The sequence below is a fragment of the Eubalaena glacialis genome, chromosome 7, assembly GCF_028564815.1.
Source record: "Eubalaena glacialis isolate mEubGla1 chromosome 7, mEubGla1.1.hap2.+ XY, whole genome shotgun sequence".
In the NCBI taxonomy this organism is placed as follows: domain Eukaryota; kingdom Metazoa; phylum Chordata; class Mammalia; order Artiodactyla; family Balaenidae; genus Eubalaena; species Eubalaena glacialis.
In genome coordinates, this window is record NC_083722.1 from 19400346 (window position 1) to 19418829 (window position 18484).

General features: G+C 39.3%; 1 long non-coding RNA gene across 1 annotated transcript in view; it reads right to left on the reverse strand.

Moving 5' to 3' along the window:
• LOC133094336 (uncharacterized) overlaps positions 1–18484 on the reverse strand; it is a 67812-nt gene that overhangs the window by 47944 nt on the left and 1384 nt on the right. The window contains exon 2 of the long non-coding RNA XR_009701455.1: positions 17213–17319. This is a non-coding gene — a long non-coding RNA (uncharacterized LOC133094336). The remainder of the gene's footprint in view (positions 1–17212; positions 17320–18484) is intronic.

Here is an 18484-nt window from a genome sequence, read left to right on the forward strand (position 1 = left end):
GAATTTAAGATGGGTCCAACTGGGCAAGATGCATATTCCCTCCTGTCCCTTTCCTTCCTCACCCAAGCCCTCCACTCTCAAAACCCAACACTGTGAGGTGGGAATTCACAGGCATGAGAATCTGCAGACTTGCCCTCCTCCCTCCATGCCCCTCCCCATCTACAGCAAGCCTCAGACTCTCTCCCTCTCCAGAGGAAGCTGGTCACAGGGAAAGGCTGTTGATAGGGGGGCAGGGCATGATCATTTTACAGGACACACTTTATGGCATCAGTTGTTTACTGAGTAGCTTCAAACTATTCACCTTGTTAATATGTAGAGATTTCTAAATATAATCTGCAGTCATTACTGTAAAATTTTTCACAAGTAACCTATTATCTTTTTTAATCCCAAAATAATGAGTCTCAAATTGGGACTACTCAAAGTAGCTATCGAGTATAAACCCTGATTCTCTTATAGCCTTTATGTGTTGTTTTATGTACAAGCATGGTTTTATGTACATGTATGGGTTTCCATACCAGACTATGAGCTCTTAAGTTCAGGGTCATGATTTATTTAATTGTGTATCTTCCTAGCTTGTACCTTGCATGGTACATGCTCAATATAGTCAATGTTTTTTTTGTTTTTGTTTTTGAAAGATTGTCAAAAGCTTAATCTGAACATCTTCAGCCCCGAATTGGCACAGGATGGAGGGACATGTAGAGAGAGGTACAGAAATAATCAGGATACCCTTATGGAGTAGTAGTTGGAGCAGTTTAGACAAGGTCTCTCGTATGAGGTGACCTTTTAATTGAGCCTTGAAAGGTGACTATAATTTCATCAAATGGGAAGGGGAAATGATTCAGGAACCAGCACAAGATGGTGTACAAGCAAGTCTTCGGAAAACTGTAATTAGCCTGGTATGGCTGGAGCATAAGATGGAGAGAGGACCCAACGGAAACTTGCAAAAAGTTGCAAAGCGTTTTTCCAAATTAGCCCTTCACCAATAATGAGCACAATCATTGTACTGTGGTTTCTTCCTTACTTTCAATCCAACCAGTCTTTCTCTCATTCAGCAAGCACACTGAGTATCTACAGAATTTGGGGCACTTTGTTAAGATTCAGTATCTGCGTTAATCCCACCCCTACAGTAGATCATCCATTGCTTCAGAAATGTTATATGGATGTTTAATGTAGTTTGCCTTAGCTCTGATCTTACAGGATAAGCTAGAGATTGCATCTTTAGTTCCTTAATATCTTTCCACACAATCTGCATAAACGATTTATAGACACTGTTGTTTAATAAATGCTTTCGAACTGAGTTAAGCTAACCTCGAGTGGAAGGATAGCAGAAGGAAGAGGGTTAATAGGCAGAAAGAATAAATGTGAAAAGGAAGACCTAGAAAGGAAAATATTAGTGCAAGGAAGGAAAATTAGAACTGAGAATAAAGGAGAATTAATTAAAAGATGTTAAAGAGCATAGAATCTTAGGTCTAAAAGGGATGAATCTGAGGTTTAGATGGATTTCTAGAAGCCACCACTTAAGGATATCTAAATTTTGTAGAAGGATAAACAGGCCTCTAACATTCACTCTAATGTCAAGGTTCTAGGCAGCATACAGCAATATTACTTTGACTCATATTTGACTAGGCAACTGTAAGACTATTTAAATACCCCTCCCAAAGATGTGGCCCTTATGCCCACATTCTGAGCCATCTGGCAAAAGGTGGAATGGTAGTTACAGCAGCTGAAATAACTCCTCAGTACTGGGAAAATTAGGTTGATAGAATTTCAAAGCGTTCTTTAAAAATCACAATACTCTTTCTTCGTTATTTCAAAACTAGAGTGTTCAAGTTCTGAGCCTGTGAAATCAGAAGACCCTGCCTGGATTGCATTATGTATCCATATGCATTATTTCTGACAGGCCAAGTTAACAACACTGTTTCTAACTTGTGCGAATCACACTGCTCTTCAAATTTGCTGCTTCCTGATAGAAGAAACATTCCTCCAAAGTCCTATCTCTCCATTATGGTCTTGGTGGGCATATGGGCATCATAATAGTGACACATAACTCTCCTGTACTGTTGTTATTACATCAGGTTCAAGGGGACCTTGGGCAAAAGATGACTAATGACACCCCCTCCTCCTTCAGTGTGGCATAAATGAATCAGACACCACACCAGGAAGCAGTGGAAATAGAAGAAGACTATGAATCAGGAGGCGTGGGTCTTAAAGTTGTGTCTCTAGCTAGTGATGAACTCTTACAAAAGTCCCTCTTGGCATCATTGATGACCTCCTCTTTAAAATGTGTCCCCATTAAACTTTAATATTACTGACTCTTGACTAGTCCCCCCAATCTAATTGAATTGCTATGTATTGTGAAATAGGTTTTATATTTTCATTGTCTGAATATTTTGGAGAACAAAGTACTCTACCCAGGTACTTGGATACCTGCTGAGAAAAACCCAGCTTATGCTTCTTTGTCTCCATGACAGCAATTTAAAACAGAGAAAGCCTGCGGCACTGATTCCTCTGAAACTTAGAGAAGCTACTTCATACGAGGTCTGCCATTTAGTTAGATGGAATTTTTTAGGGCTTGTGCATGCAACCAGCAAAGCTGGAGCCGAGGTAAGCTAGGAGAAAGAAGCTATTGCACACACTTAGTCATTTTACATTATAAAATCATGCTTCCATTTCTTCAAGAATTCAAAGCATTCATTAGACTATCAGGTTATACTATTAGACAGAACCCAGAATGGAAGAAATCCGTAGTCACTTACTCCACAAGAGGCAGGGACATCATCAAATTCTTTGATCTACTCCATTCATCTTACAAAATAGTATAAATACACTAATATTGTTACTGATGGTATTTATATTTGCCATGACAACAAAGAGGGAAGTCATCCAGCTTTAACCTAGAGAACATAAACCTTCAGAAGGCAGCTATCATGATTGCCAAGCATTTATTGAGCATGTGCTAGGAACAGGAATTATAAAAATTTGAGAAGCTTCAAATCGAATTGGAAGAGGTAGGACATACGCAGAAAAAGAAAAAAAAAAAAAGAATCCAGAAGTAAAAACACTTCGATTTCTAGAGCTATGAGGGTCCACAGCGGGCATTTCACCAGTCCCATCTCTGAATTTCCTCCCTATAGTCACGAGTTTAAAAATCTCACTTATGTTTCAAGATCCAGGCCATTCGCAGACGTATAGAATGGACTTGAGGACACGGGGACGGGGAAGGGTAAGCTGGGATGAAGTGAGAGAGTGGCATGGACATATATACACTATCAAATGTAAAACAGATAGCTAGTGGGAAGCAGCCGCATAGCGTAGGGAGATCAGCTCGGTGCTTTGTGACCACCTAGAGGGGTGGGATAGGGAGGGTGGGAGGGAGGGAGACGCAAGAGGGAGGAGATATGGGGATATATGTATATGTATAGTTGATTCACTTTGTTATAAAGCAGAAATTATCACACCATTGTAAAGCAATTATACTCCATGTTAAAAACAAAAAAAATGACCCAGGTCATTGACCATACTTTTCTCAAAGGCTTCCCAGATCTATCCCATTTATCCACATATCAGAAGTAATTTCTCAGCTCTTTTAACTCCAACAGCAGCTTATCTATTTCTCTCCTAGGGTACCTTCTACCTTGCATCATAATTATTTATGTACATGTCTTATTTCCAGGGCCTGATTAGATTAGAAACTTCTGAGAGACAGAATCTTATATATCTGTGAATCTCAACATAACCTAGTACAGAGCACTGGCCATAATAGGTAATATGTATTTGAGGAGTGAATCATTCATTGTAACCTGCTCACTTGACAGTTTAAAGAAGTAAGAACTAGAGAAACTATTAAATATCTTGTCCAGGGTCACACTATCAGGGCTGATGTTCAACTGGGAAGCTCCAGTACGACCTTACAGGATGCCAGAATATTGAAACACATCTGTGTCAGTTCGTAAGTAGCTACTGATCCCAAGTGGCCTCCTGCTGTTCCAGCTGTTCCAGAATATCCCTCGGAATCTCTTGGGTCCCTCATCCAGCATCTACAAAAGTGATAACCAGCAGAGCAGGGGACTTCCAAGACACTGCTAGTTCTGCCGCTGACATCCATCTGGATTGTTCCATGCTCCTGCTGAACCAGTTATTAATGTTTTGAATATCACCACGAGCATAAAATAGTGACTTACAGGGCTCTGACAAGAAACAAATGTCTTACTGCTCTCTCCAATACATTGATGCTAATTTAGCATATGATAAACTGAGTTCTACAGAACAGAATTCACAGCAGTGAGTTCTCAGTGACCGGACTTTTTAAAAGAAGTTGAACCAGACCTCAATGTTGAAAAAATAAGAAGGAGCTGAATAAGCAGAGTTTTGGGAGGTCACTCTGAGCATGAAAATGAAATCACAGAATGGCTTAGGAGCAGATCTTTGGTATGTTCTGTGTTGGCTACATAATTTGCAGAACCTGGTATAAAATAAAAGTGAAGAGCCTCTGGTCCAAAAAGCAGGAAAAAGTCTTTTTCCTTTCTTGTGGGATCTCTCTCCCAACCTGTCATGTGTTCTTTATTTGCTATTTAATGTTGTGCTCCCTTGAGCACAAGATAATCACAGAGCAAGTACATACCCTGATAGGAGTCCAGGGCCCCAGTTATATACATATGACCTCAATTCTCTCAGTGTCCCCACCAAGCCCAGAGAGAGCTGAATGAGTGGCTGGGAATCTGTCCTGGGAAGGTGGGTGGGGAAGCAGCAGGAGGTGGGACCACATGTAAACCAAGGCTCCAAACCCCCAGCACATGCTCCATTTTCCCATGAGACTTCACTTACAAAACACAAATTAAAATATAAAATTATTAAGAAGTTCAAGATGGCAACCACAGAGCAGCTTTCAAGCACAGAGCCCTGTGTAATTGCACTGGCTGCATGCCCATGAAAGTGGAGCTGGATGTGTCCAGAAGGCAGCGAACAACAGAGTTAGGTGGGAATGTGGGGTCAGTGTAGGGGAGGAGTAGGATGAGGTGGGGCAGGAGAGGTGTAACCTGTAGGGAAAGCCCAGAAGCCACGCATTGCAACACACAGCTTAATTTCTATGTCCCACAAATCAGTTACTTTGGGGACCCAAATAAAATTAAGCAATAACAAAGTTTCTGGCTACCCCTTTAAGACCCTCCCCTTGACTTGCTTCTCCAAAACACTAAAAAAGGTAGTCTAGAAGGAGAGGAGAGGAGAGGAGAGGAAGGAGGGGGCAGAAAGCACACTTGAAGAAATAATAGCTGAGAACCTCCCAAATCTGGGGACAGATTTGGATATCCAAATTCATGAAGCTCAAAGCTCACCAAGTAAAATCAACTTACAGAGATCCTCTCCAAGACACATTATAATAGAACTATCAAAAATCAAAGACAAAGAGAGAATCTTAAAAGCAGCAAGAGAAATAAAGCTTACAGGGGAACCCCCATAAGGCTATCAGGAAATTTTTCAGCAGAAATCTTACAGGACAAGAGAGATGGGATAATATAGTCAAAGTGTTGAAAGAAATTGCCAACCAAGAATACCTTACCTGGCAAAGCTGTCCTTCAGAAACATTAAAGCGATTAAAGAGATTAAAAACATTCCCAGACAAACAAAACCTGGGAAAATTTGTCACCCGCAGACCTACTTTACAAGAAATGCTGAAGGAGCTCTTCAAGCTGAAATGGAAGGACACTAATTGATAACATGAAAATATAAACCACACTGGTAAAGGTAAGTATATAGTCAGAAAACTATAATAATGTAGTATGGTGGAGTGTTAACCACTTAACTCTAGTACAAAGGTTAACAGACAAAAGTGTTACAAATAACTATAGCTATACTAAGTTGTTAATGAATACACAATACAAAAAAGAGGTAAATTGTGACATGAAATAGGAGGGGAAATAGGACGTACAAGGAGAGGAGGCAAAGGATAGATTTTGTGTGCAATCAGAATTAAGTTATCAGCATGTAATAGACTATTATATCTATAAAATGTTTTATGTAAGCCTCATGACAACCACAAAGCAAAAACGTATAGTAGATTCACAAAAATAAAGAGAAGGGAATCAAAGCATACCACTCTAGAAAATTATCAATTCACAAAGGAATGCAGCATGAAAGCAAGAAGTGAATGAGGGAATACAAAACAGCCAGAAAATAATAAGATGGCATTAGTTAGTCCTTACTTTCCAATAATTACTCTAAATGTAAACAGATTAAACTGTCTCTCGAAAGACAGCAAGTGGCTGGATGCATTCAAAAACAAGATCCAACTCTATGATGCCTGCAAGAGACTCACTTCAGCTTTAAGGACACACATAGGCTCAAAGTGAAGGGACGGTAAAAGATATTCCATACAAGTGGAAACCAAAAGAAAGCAGGAGTAGCTATACTTTTATTAGACTAAATAGCTGTTAAGTCAAGAACTGTAACAAGAGACAAAGAAGGTCATTATACGTTGACAAGGGATCAATTCATAAAAAAGATACAACAATCTTAAGTATACCTGCACCCAACATCAGAGCACCTAATTATTTTAAGCAAATGGTAACAGATCTGAAAGGAGTATAAACAACAATACAGTAATAGTAGGGGACTTCAATACCCCACTTTCATCAATGGATAGATCATCCAGAGCAAAAGCAATAAGGAAACAATAGACTTAAACTATACTTTAGACCAGATAAACCTAACAGACATGTACAGAACATTCTACCCAACAACAGCAGACTACACATTCTTTTCAAGCACACATGGAACATTCTCCAGGATAGATCATATGTTAGACCACAAAAAGAGTCTTGGAAATTTAGGAAGACTGAAATCATACCAAGTATCTTTTCTGACTGAAATGGTATAAAACTAGAAATCAATAATTTAATATTATTATTAAATTATTAATAATAATAATAAATGAAACTAGAAATCAAGAGAAAAGCTTGAAAATGCACAAATATATGGAAATTAAGTATCACACTTCTGAAAATATGAGTCAAAGAAGAAAACAAAAAGGAAAATCAAAAAATACCTTGAAACAAAAATGGAAACACAACATAACAAAAACTGTGGAATGCAGCAAAAGCAGTTCTAAAAAAGAAGGTTATAGTGATAAATGCTTACATTAAGAAAAAAGAAAGATCTCATATAAACAACTTAATTATCTCAAAGAATAGAAAAAGAATGACAAAATAAGACCGAAGTTAGCAGAAGGAAGGAAATAAAGATCATGGCAGAATAAATAAAATAGAAACAACAACAACAAAAAAAACAGAAAAGGTCAACAAAACTAAGAGCTGGTTTTTGAAAAGATAAACAAAATTGACAAAGCTTTACCTAGAATAATCAAGAAAAAAAAGAGAAGACTCAAATAAGTAAGATCAAAAGTTAAAGAGGAGACATTACAACTAATACAGCAGAAATACAAAGGATCTTAAGAGACTACTGTGAACAATTATAAGCCAACAAATTGGACAACCCAGAATAAATGGATAAATTCCTAGAAACATAAAACTTACCAAGACTGAATCATGAAGAAATAGAAAACCTGAACAGACCAACATGAGTAAGATTGAATTAGTGTTCAAAAACTTCCCAACAAAGAAAAGTCCATGACCAGATGGTTTCACTGGTGAATTCTACCAAACTTTTAAAGAATTAACACCAGTCCTTCTCAAACAGTTCAAAAAATTGAAGAGAACACTCCCAAACTCATTCTATGAGGCCAGCGTTACCCTGATTCCAAAGCACAAGAAAAAAATTACAGACCAACATCTCTGATGCATAGAGATGCAAAAATTCTCAATAAAATATTACCAAACTAAATTCAACAGCACATTAAAAGGATCATACAAATTGATCAAGTGGGATTGTTAGCACTGGGACTCAAGAATGGTTCAACAAATGCAAATCAATAAATGTGATGTACAACATCAACAGAATAAAAGACAAAAATCATATGATCATCTCAATAGACGTAGAAAAAGCTTTTGACAAAATTCAACATCATTTCATGATAAAAATTTCAACAAATTAGGTACAGAAGGAATGTACCTCAGCATGATAAAGGCCATACATGACAAGCCCAAAGCTAACATCATACTCAATGGTGAAAGGTTGAAAGCTTTTCCTCTGAGATCAGGAATAAGACAAGGGTGCCCACTCACCACTTCTAATCTACGTAGTACTGGAAGTCTTAGCCAAAATAATCAGGGAAGGAAGGAAGGGAGGGAGGAAGGGAGGAAGGGAGGAAGGGAGGGAGGGAGGGAGGGAGGGAGGGAGGGAGGGAGAAAGGGTATCCAAATTGGAAAGGAAGAAGTAAAGTTGTCTTTGTTTCTGAAAGATATGATCTTATATAAAGTCCTAAATACTCCATCAAAAAAAAAAAAGTTAGAACTAATCAGTAAATTCAGTAAAGTTTTAGGAGACAAAATTAACACACACAAGTTAGTTGTGTTTGTATATAGGTATACCTCTCATTTTGTTGTACTTTGCTTTATTGCGCTTCACAGACATTACATTTTTTACAAACTGAAGGTCTGTGGCCACCCTGCATCAAGCAAGTCTATCAGCACCATTTTCCAACAACATTTGCTCACTTGGTGTCTCTGTGTCACATTTTGGTAATTCTTGCAATGTTTCAAACTTTTTCATTATTATTATATGTGTTATGGTGATCTGTTATCAGTGATCTTTGATGTTACTATTACAAAAAGCTTATAACTTGCTGAAGGCTCAAATGATGGTTAGAATTTTTCAGCAATAAAGCATTTTTAAATTAAGGTATGTACATTTTTTAGATATAATGATATTGCACACTTAATACATTACAGTATAATGTACTTAATAAATTACAGTAACTTTTATATGCACTGAGAAACCGAAGAATTCATATGATTCCCATCATTGCAATATTCGCTTTGTTGTGGTAGGCTGGAACCAAATCCACAGTATCTCCACAGTGTGACTGTATGCTAACAGCGCAATACCTGAAAGAGAAAAAAGTACTCCCTCCAGTCACCTGCTCCACCCGATCAAGGCTAAGTGCCGCTGTCGCTCCTGCCCACTGCACCCTCTGTCCACACTGATCTGCAAAGCAAAGATTTCCTGCAAAGAGGGAGGCTGGGCCTCAGAACTGACCAAACAGAATTTCTCAGCCCAGGATTTCAGAAAATGTGAAATTGGATCTTGATCATTGGGAACCTGCCACCATCATGAAGCAGAAAAAAGCAGACAGACATCTGTTCTGTCCAGGAACACAGAGAGCATACTAATCACAAGCTATTGCCTGGTACAGAACACTGTGGCCTTGGCATGGCAAGCTCACAGCCAGGCAGGCAGAGGCTGACCAGGCTGCAGTAATCCCTGGAGCAATCGAGGCCACCACCAAAGTGTCCAGTGGCTGAAGGCTCTGCCTCTCAACAGTGAGTAAATGAATAACATGGAGTCCCTTCTCCATCCTCCTCTTAGGGACCCTAAATTTGAGGAACAAATCTGAGAACTGAGCCTGCAAGCTGAATCTTGTGCTTTTTTATTCCCTAAGCCTGTCATAATACTCTCTTCTCTCTTCCTTTTATCCAAAACTTATCCACCTGTCTCTCCAGATGCCATCATTCATTTACTAATTTATTCATTTACCATAAATGAGCGCTTAATTTTTACAAAGTGATGTACTAGTCATTGTATAGATTACACAGTGAATTGTAGGTAAATCCTTCCTTCACGATGTTTACAAGCCTAACAAGGGAGAGTAAATAGATATATAAATAATGCCAATACAAGGCAAAAATAAAAGTGGCAGTACAAGACAGGTAAGGATAGATATATTCATATATATGTATATGTACATATATATATTCAAAATAAAGAACAATGAATCATATTCAAGCCTATCAAAGAAGGCTTTATGGAAAAGATACTCGCCGTGCCAGGACCAAATGGCCAGCACTTGGAGACACAGATATGAGGGAAGAAGCATAGAGAACCACTGAAATAAATGGAAGGAAGAAAGTACAAGCTGTGTTTGAAAAACACCGAATATGTTCAGTGCGATGAGAAATGAACTTGGAAGGGGAACAGCATCCCTCTGGAAAACAACTCAGGAATTGGCAGTCTCTCCTGACCTCTCTCTTCTCTGTGACTTTCCAAAATGCTTCTGTTTGTATCTCACCCTTTGTGCTCTAAATGGCAGACACTAAATAAATGTGTGTTGAATAATGAATTAATAAGACATTCGCTGGTAAATATTTCTATGTAATATAACTCAGGGAAAATGTGCAGTGTGTTTGAAGTGAAAACTTAACTGCTTCAAAGTGATCTTCTCTGTTCCCTAATGTTTGCAAAACTCATTAATAAAAACTATGGTTTGTAAAATGCAAGATAATGGTGATAACTCACATTTTAAGGGCATCTTGGGGTGTTTAACTGATATCTTACTTTATCTCACTAATTCATGTTACTTCAGATAGAAAGAAAACCAAAGGCAGATGCACTAGTGAATCTGGAAGACCTGTATTGCCCCCAGGTTCCTGGATAGGTATGTCCATCCCTGTGTTACTTCATCAGAAACTTCCAGAAAGGCCAGAGATGGCACAGGTTGGAAACAGATCTGGTAAAAGGAGATGAAGCAAGTGGATAGTGCCTAGGAAACTTAGAAGGCTTGAGACTCCAAGCTGAAAATATTCATAGGCTCCCAAAAGGTTTAACTAAATCATCAACATCATCATCATCACATCATCATCATCACCACCATGGCTATCATTTATTGAGTAATTTCTAAGAAACAAGCATTGTGATAAATGCTTTATAAATATAATTTTATTTAATTCTCATAACTACCATATGAAGTAGGTATTACTATAACCATTTTTTAGATGGAGAAAATGGGGTCTACAGTGGTGAAGCAACTTGACCTGGTTAAACAGCAGGAGGTTATAGAAGCCAGGATTAAACCCAGGTCTGATTCCAAGCCCTATTTAGACTAACTCTCTGGATTAATGGATGATAGATTCTTCGTGCATTGTCAAAAGAGACCATCACACTTAGCAGAAACCAACAAGAAGTCAGCCACGCCCTTCCCAAAGACTAACCTCTGAGAGATGTACAACTCTGAGCCCCTGAATTTTTCCACGTGTGCTGATTCTTTTGGACTTTCAAGGATAGGAAAACACAGTAGCCACGTCACAATCTAAGAATAAATAAATCTTCACCAGATCCACACACTGAATATGGAAAAAAGCAAGTTAACAAGCCACATGTCAAAACTCCTGAAAGATGCACTTTCATGAAGACTGGGAAGGGAGAAAGAAGTGGCACCTACAGGCTTAAGTGGTGTTGAAACTGGGACATGAGTTGCGAACCAAAAGAACATGGAAGACACGGCCATCTTTTGGTTCTCCTCGAAGCATCTGCTCGACATTTGCTTTGATATAGCCACTGTTTAATAAAAACAGAGTTGTTTCTTAGTTTTTTTAAGCAAAATATCACTTATACCCTAAATCCTCTCCAGGAGATAACCTTGTAGATTCCAGTGCCCCTCCACCATTTAGCAGCTGTGTGACCCGTGACGAGCAATTGTGAGCCTGTATCACCACGGGGGCAGGTCACTTCTCTCTATGCCTCAGCCCCCTCATTTGTAAAATTGGAATAATAAAGAATAACCCCCACACATACAGCTGATATGAGGATTTAATGATTTAATATGCATATAATGAATATATATATGTACGATACTGAAAGCAACGCCTGGGACATAGTAAACACCATGTAAATATTGGATGTTATTATGTGTAGAATGGCTGTGCAAATATTAACTATTTTAGTAATCATTTTCAGCATTATGCCACTTACCAGGGGTCTGCAGAAAGTCTCCTGAAGCAGGGGTCGTTGTATTTATATGCTAACCTGCCCACACCTACACACATTTTTCTGAGGTGTTCACAGGTAATTTTCTAGTATGTTCTTGCCTTCGTGCATTTGTGTGTTTTTCTTGAATATCATCATTTAATTCATTTTCTCCATCATTCTTCCATCTCACCCATGTAAGTCTAAATGACCTTGGGATCGGGGGCGAGGGGAGACACTGAAAGTGCCCAACGCTGACAGAAGTGAGAAGGTTCTTTCAGTTGGGCACCGCTCTGCCAGCCAAAGTTCCTCACCTCGGGTCTCGTCAAGGACAAAAAACAGGGTCCGGATAAGCCTTTACAAATGGGGGGCTGGGGCGAGGGAGGGGTGTGGAAGAAACACACAGCAGGTCCGTCTGCCTTCCCCATCCATCTAAAAAATACGTGTATGGAGCCTGCTACGGCCAGATACTGTGCTGGGCAGGAGAAGAAAACTGAACAAGGCAGAAGGCAGAGAAGATGCCCGTCCCCGTGGCGCTTCCGCAGAGCAAAGTAACCAGCCTCCCAGAGGGCCAGCCACCCTCCTGTGCGGACAACCAGACTCGGGGCGCCGGAAGCGGGGCTGGCCAATCCGGGCCCCGCCCACTCGCCTCACGTCCGCGCAGCGCCGATCCGGCCCCTTCGGCGGCGGCTGCGCGGGCCTCGGATGCGCGGGCACGCGGGACGCCCAGCTGTCAATCACGCGCAGGTTGAGCTCAGCTAGGCTGGAGCGGCGGCGGCGGTGGAGGCGGCGGCGGCGGCGGCGGCGGCTGTGGCGGCGATGGGACCCCAGCGAGAGATCTGCGGCTAGCAGGCTGCATTTGCTCCACGGGTCAGGGGATCGCAGGGGGCAGGTAAAGCCTTGCGGAGCCCAGGGGTGAGGTTTTCTAGGCTCGATGTGTCCTCCCGCTCCTCCTTTTTCTTTCCTTCCTCTCTCCACACGCACAAATATTCATATTTTCTTTCTCTCTCTCTCACTCACTCACACACACACACACACACACCACACCCCTAACTCGTTCACGTTTATTATATGGACACAAATCTCTACAAAACCCACGCGTATTAAAATCCACGAACACGTACAAATTAGGAGTAGCCAACTCCATGCTTTGGCGGTTTGTGGTTTGTGTTATGTAAGAATTTGGGAGGTATACAGGGAAAACTCAGGAGTTTCTTTCCTGTGAGACAAGAAAAGTTGTAATATTAGATAAGAGTAAAAATGTATGTATTTGGAGTTTGCAAAGCTGATTTGATTTCTTTTCCAGGCTGAATTTACCCCCTCCTTGCCTTCCCCACTCCTCTGCCGTACCTAAAGACGTTTGAGTTTCTGATATGATCTCAGCACCTACTTCTTTGTGTTGTTAGAAAGGGGGCTTGGGTGGGGGTCCTACCAAAGCTGATGACCTCAAAGAAAACAGAGCTGGAGTTGAACAGCTTATGTTTACTTAATTGGTTCCTGGCTCTGTAGCAGAAATGTTTTCAGCACCTTGAAGAGCTCCTTTGGCTCCAGACCAGGCCAGCCTTTGGTGAAGGGCATGTGTGGAATCAATCCCCTCAAAGAAAAGGGGGAAGGCGACAGATAAAAAGAAGGGACATTTAATGAGAGAGACAGGCACAGATGAGAGACAGACAGACAGACTTGTTTTCTTTTACTTATCCAGACCCAGAATCCTAATATAATTTGCTTCTTTGCCCAAATCTGCTCACATACCACCCACAAAATAAAATTTCAGGACAAATAAATGAGTCTTCAAGAAGGTTGGCTTGGCCGTGGTACATACAGACTGAACCTGGAAAATACTGAAAACAGTTTTTCAGGGCTCAACTAGGCTTACACACCTCAAGTCTTTGAGATTCTCCTGCATATGGATGGGGAACTGTTCATCAGAAAGAATTCTTAATGCCTCTTGAAAAATATAGCCCCAGTTATTTTATTTCACATGACTACAGTAATGTAGGAAACCAACAGCTCTATAGCTGGCAATGGCTTTTTAATTAAATCTTGCATGGGCACCTGCTTTTCTTAGGCAGATGGAAAGTAAAATGATCGTGATAGGAAGAAAATGGATATAGGAGTAAAAATCAACCTAATGAGTAAATCATCCAAAGAGCCTTAGTAAGTCTAAAATGCATGTAAATGGATCAGAAAATACAATGGCTATAAGATTAATTTATTTTACACTATAATGGGACAGGCACCAAAGAGATCAAGTCTGGAGTATCTGGGAAGCAAGTTATCTTTTTCTTTACAATTTGTAAAACACAAATTGGTCTAGTTGGTATTATTGACTACATGGAATAGAATTATATCAAAATGAGAATATATTTGTATAATGTGTTATAGTTTACATAGCCCTTTTCATTTATATTGTCTCATTGACTCTATAAACTCTCATGAGAGCCCATTAAAAAGTTATAACATATGTTATACTTTTGTAAAAAAGAAAAAACTATCTTTGCTCTTGAACAGGAAGTCCTTTGTCAATGTTTTTGTCAATATTAAATGATTCTTTACAAGTTATAAAAATGACTTATGAAGTTTAGACTTTTATCTGGATCACATTCTGCAGAGATTTTTGTTCTTAAATAGGTTTGAAGAATGAGCCATTAAAAGGAGAGGTCAAAGAGCAAACAACAAGAAGAGGAAGAGGAGGATTTCAAAGGTAAGACTCAAACCTTGTCACATGTAAATTCGTAAGCACCTTCTGGTCTGCACATCGATAAAGAAGAGGTTTAAAGAGAATATGGGTTCTTTTTCTCTTCTCATTGCGGTTTTGGACTTTATTTTACCTTACTTAAAAGTACATCTCAAAGGGGCAAAGTAATATATAATTGCGTATCATTACCCCCTTTTTTAAAAATTATAAAAGTGGCTGCATAGCCACTGACTTAGAGGAAATAAAAACTCACAGTGCAGAGCAACAATCTCTACCACTATTCCAGGACAATAAAATATCTCTGAAATGGTTCATTGGTAGAAATACATTTTCAAGTTTTAAGGTTATGCTTATATAATTCCAGAATGCCTGATTTAAATATGAAAAAGCTGTTAGCAGGCTTTCATGCCTTCCTGCATCCACTCTTGAGTCTAACTGATTCTTTTAAGTGAATTGACCTTTTGGTGTAGTGTTGGATAAATGGTCTAAATCAGCTATGCGCCTATACCTTGAAGCACTGGCCCTGTGGAAAAGTGTCTCTAATGGGAACTTCACTCTCATTATCTCAGAATGATTTTATGGGAGAGAAAAGCAGTATGAAAACTTGAGTGATCTTTCAAAGAGAATAAATAGAACAGGGCCTGTGCCTGGCTTCACAACTGACTCACACATAGAGCCATGGGAAAACACTCATCCTTTTTGTGCCTCAGTTTTCTGCCTCTCTTCTCTCAAGGAGACCATGAAGACAAATACTGTAAAATCTCTGGTATTCTTAAGGTTTCATGAGGCATAAAGCCTTATTTCTATTTCCATGGCTATGAACATTTTTCAAGTAAAATAAAGAGTAACTGCTTCTATTAGACTGAAATTCAAATTTCCAACAAACTGATACTGTAGTGTAGTAGTACACATATAGATCATGGTAACACATACATGGGTTTGTTTGCTGAATAGAGTAATCATTCAAGGGATTCTCAGCATTTATACTTCTTCCTGCTGCAAATACCTCATTTTGGTGCCCATTTTGTTGCACTTACTGCCTCAGAAGTGTTTCTTCTTCTAACCCAAGAGTCAACTGAGAGCAAAATGTGTGCCCCACTCATCTTTGTAAGCACCGTCTCACATAATCTGGCATATAACCAGTGGTTTAAAAACACCGAAGGAAGGGAGGAATGAAAAATCAAGGACCACTCAGGCCATCATCCACACCAACCCATCTGGAACTCTGTGCCAAGAAATTTCAAAGTGGTAAACAGGACAGAAAATGTCCCTGCCCTGGTGAAGTTTACATTTTATCATGTACAAGGTCTATCAGACCATCAAATAAACCACATAACAAAGGATCAGGTAATAACAAGTTCTATGAAGGGGAACAAATCTAGACAAGGGGATAGAGAGTGACAGAGGGCTGATATTTATTATGCTCACTGTAGAAAGCCTCTCAGAAGAGTGTGGGGGTTTGAATATCCATTTACTGTATAACTGTGCATGCGGTTGAGATAGATACCATAAACAAATAATAGAAAGAAGAAAACCATGGATGGATCCTCACTTCTCAGCAACCATAAGGCCCTTCAGGAAAAATAAAAACAATTCCCCCTTCACAGATGACCAAGTAACCAGACACCAATGCTGCCTGTGCTCCACCACGATGGCCATGCTGGCGGTGAAGACGCAACAGGCTCCACCAGAGTGTTTATAAAATGAAAACTCACAAGGACTCATTTAAATACAATACTGGAGAATATTTTCACTCACCTCCCCCTATGCATGTACTTCCTAGGATGTTAAGTCTTTCTCTCAAGAAAGGAGCCCCTTCAGGGTCCATCACTAACAGCAGCCATAGATTTAACATTACTGTTTTTGCTGCCACTACTACAACTATTGAAACACAAACACCACAATTCTCATGAAACCTTACTCATTAAATAAATGCTGAGGCGAGCTGAAACGCCTTTGCACATACCTTCCCTTTCTTCTCAACCCCAGTTTATCGTATACTCATTGCCCAGCTTTTAAAGTGACTTTTATGAAATGACCTCATGTATCCTCTTTACGATACTGGAGGTGTCAATCAACCAAGTAGATTCCAAATAACTGTAACATTTTCTATATTGGGACAAAAAGTTTCCTATGAGGAATGTAACTCTCTGTTGAGATTTTGCAAGTGCAAAATTTCTACTCTAAAATGTTATATTTTAAAATACATGTTCTACCAAGTGATCCTCTCCTCTAACAGTGAATTCCAACAAATTATATGTTTGGAAAGATGTATGAAACCTCTAAGACCCCCGCAGGGACTACTATTTTAGGCAACATACACTATACTGAAATAACTTATTGAACAAATAAACAATACACAACCATTCAGTCTACTGAATACCAAGTAACTAACCTAACTAGTAGCTTCTATACTCTTTTAAACTAAAGCTTCATGCACACTATAATAAAGCAATCTGACAATCAATCATTGAGAGCATGGGAGGAGATGGGAAATCCCTAAACCCAGTTGTTTATCGAACAAAAATAATCGACTCATTCTGTAAATTCATGGCCAAAGACGTGAAAAATCAATGTCTAGAAGGAATTAGAGGTTATCTGGTCCAGCCATCTTATTTTAAGGATGATGCAACCATAGCCCCGAGAGGTTACTGAGCTTACCTGAGATGTCAAAACCAGTAAGTTGCAGATCAAGAACTAGCATTAGAGCCCATTCTCTGCTCTGTGTGGTTATCACAGCGCAGGCCGTGTTCTTGTACTTTGTATGCCTGGAGGAGAGAATAAGACTTGTTGGGATTTCTCTTCTGGAATGTATCTAACATCACTAAAAATCCATTCTGACTTAGAGTAGAGCCATCTATCACTCAGGCTCAAAAGCATTTGTTTTATGACATTTTCTATCTCTTTTATGATTTTACCTATATTGTGTTTAACCAAGTTGGACTACTGAGTCTCATCCTATAAAGCAGAAACATTTAACCTAGTGTGCTGGAAACAAGCAGTGCAGGGAATGACTACAATATGTCACAAGGTCCTGCTCTGCACCAAAGCTAAGTCCTGAGAAAGAATGATTTTAGCATCTAAGGAAGATAACTCTTACTGTTGCTATGAGGGATTGTTTTTATTCCTATCATATCTATTTTTGTCCTTTTTTCATGTTAAAGTCTCCAATGCTTTATTGAAAACCTGAACATATATATTTGTATGAGTTGGTTCTGATTATGCAAATGTATGATTCAATCTATACTCCTGTTTACAGTATTGTCATCTTTCATCTGCTCCCTGACTCATGATATAACCTTTAGCAGATGATTTTTCTATGCCTCAGTTTCTTCAGTGACAAAGCAGACTTAGTAATACTAATCCCATTTCCCCTTGACTGAAAGTTTATTAGAATGTCTTAAAAGAAAGTGCCTTTAAAATTATTCTACTTGGATATCACTAGTAATGGGCCCTTATTAATCATCTTCATTGTGTAAGCATTAAATAAAAGGTACTGAAGAGATCATCCTAGCATTTAAAATATGAAAACTAGGTTAACAAAAGAATTTGGTCCATCGGACATTGCGGCTCTAATCAGGCAAAGTCCCTTCTGAAATCTTGATTTTTTTATGAAATAATATCCTTCTGAAATGTTAAAAAGCAAAAAAACAAAAAAAAATTTCCTTCCCTGATCTCTCCTCCTGGGTGATTTCTTTAGATGGTAGCTGGACCTGAGACAGGAAGAAGTCACTAGGAGGTAGGCACTAAATGTAACACTGACCAACACTTTAAAAGATGAGGTTATCAGTCACCATCAGTTATACCTGTTTGCATCATTTTTCTAAGGTCAGGGCCATATTTTCCTGAATTTGACCATATGTTCTAACCAAAACCCACTTGTGGCTGAGGGCACACATTTACAAGATATTCTTAAGGGTTCACTTTGTGGCT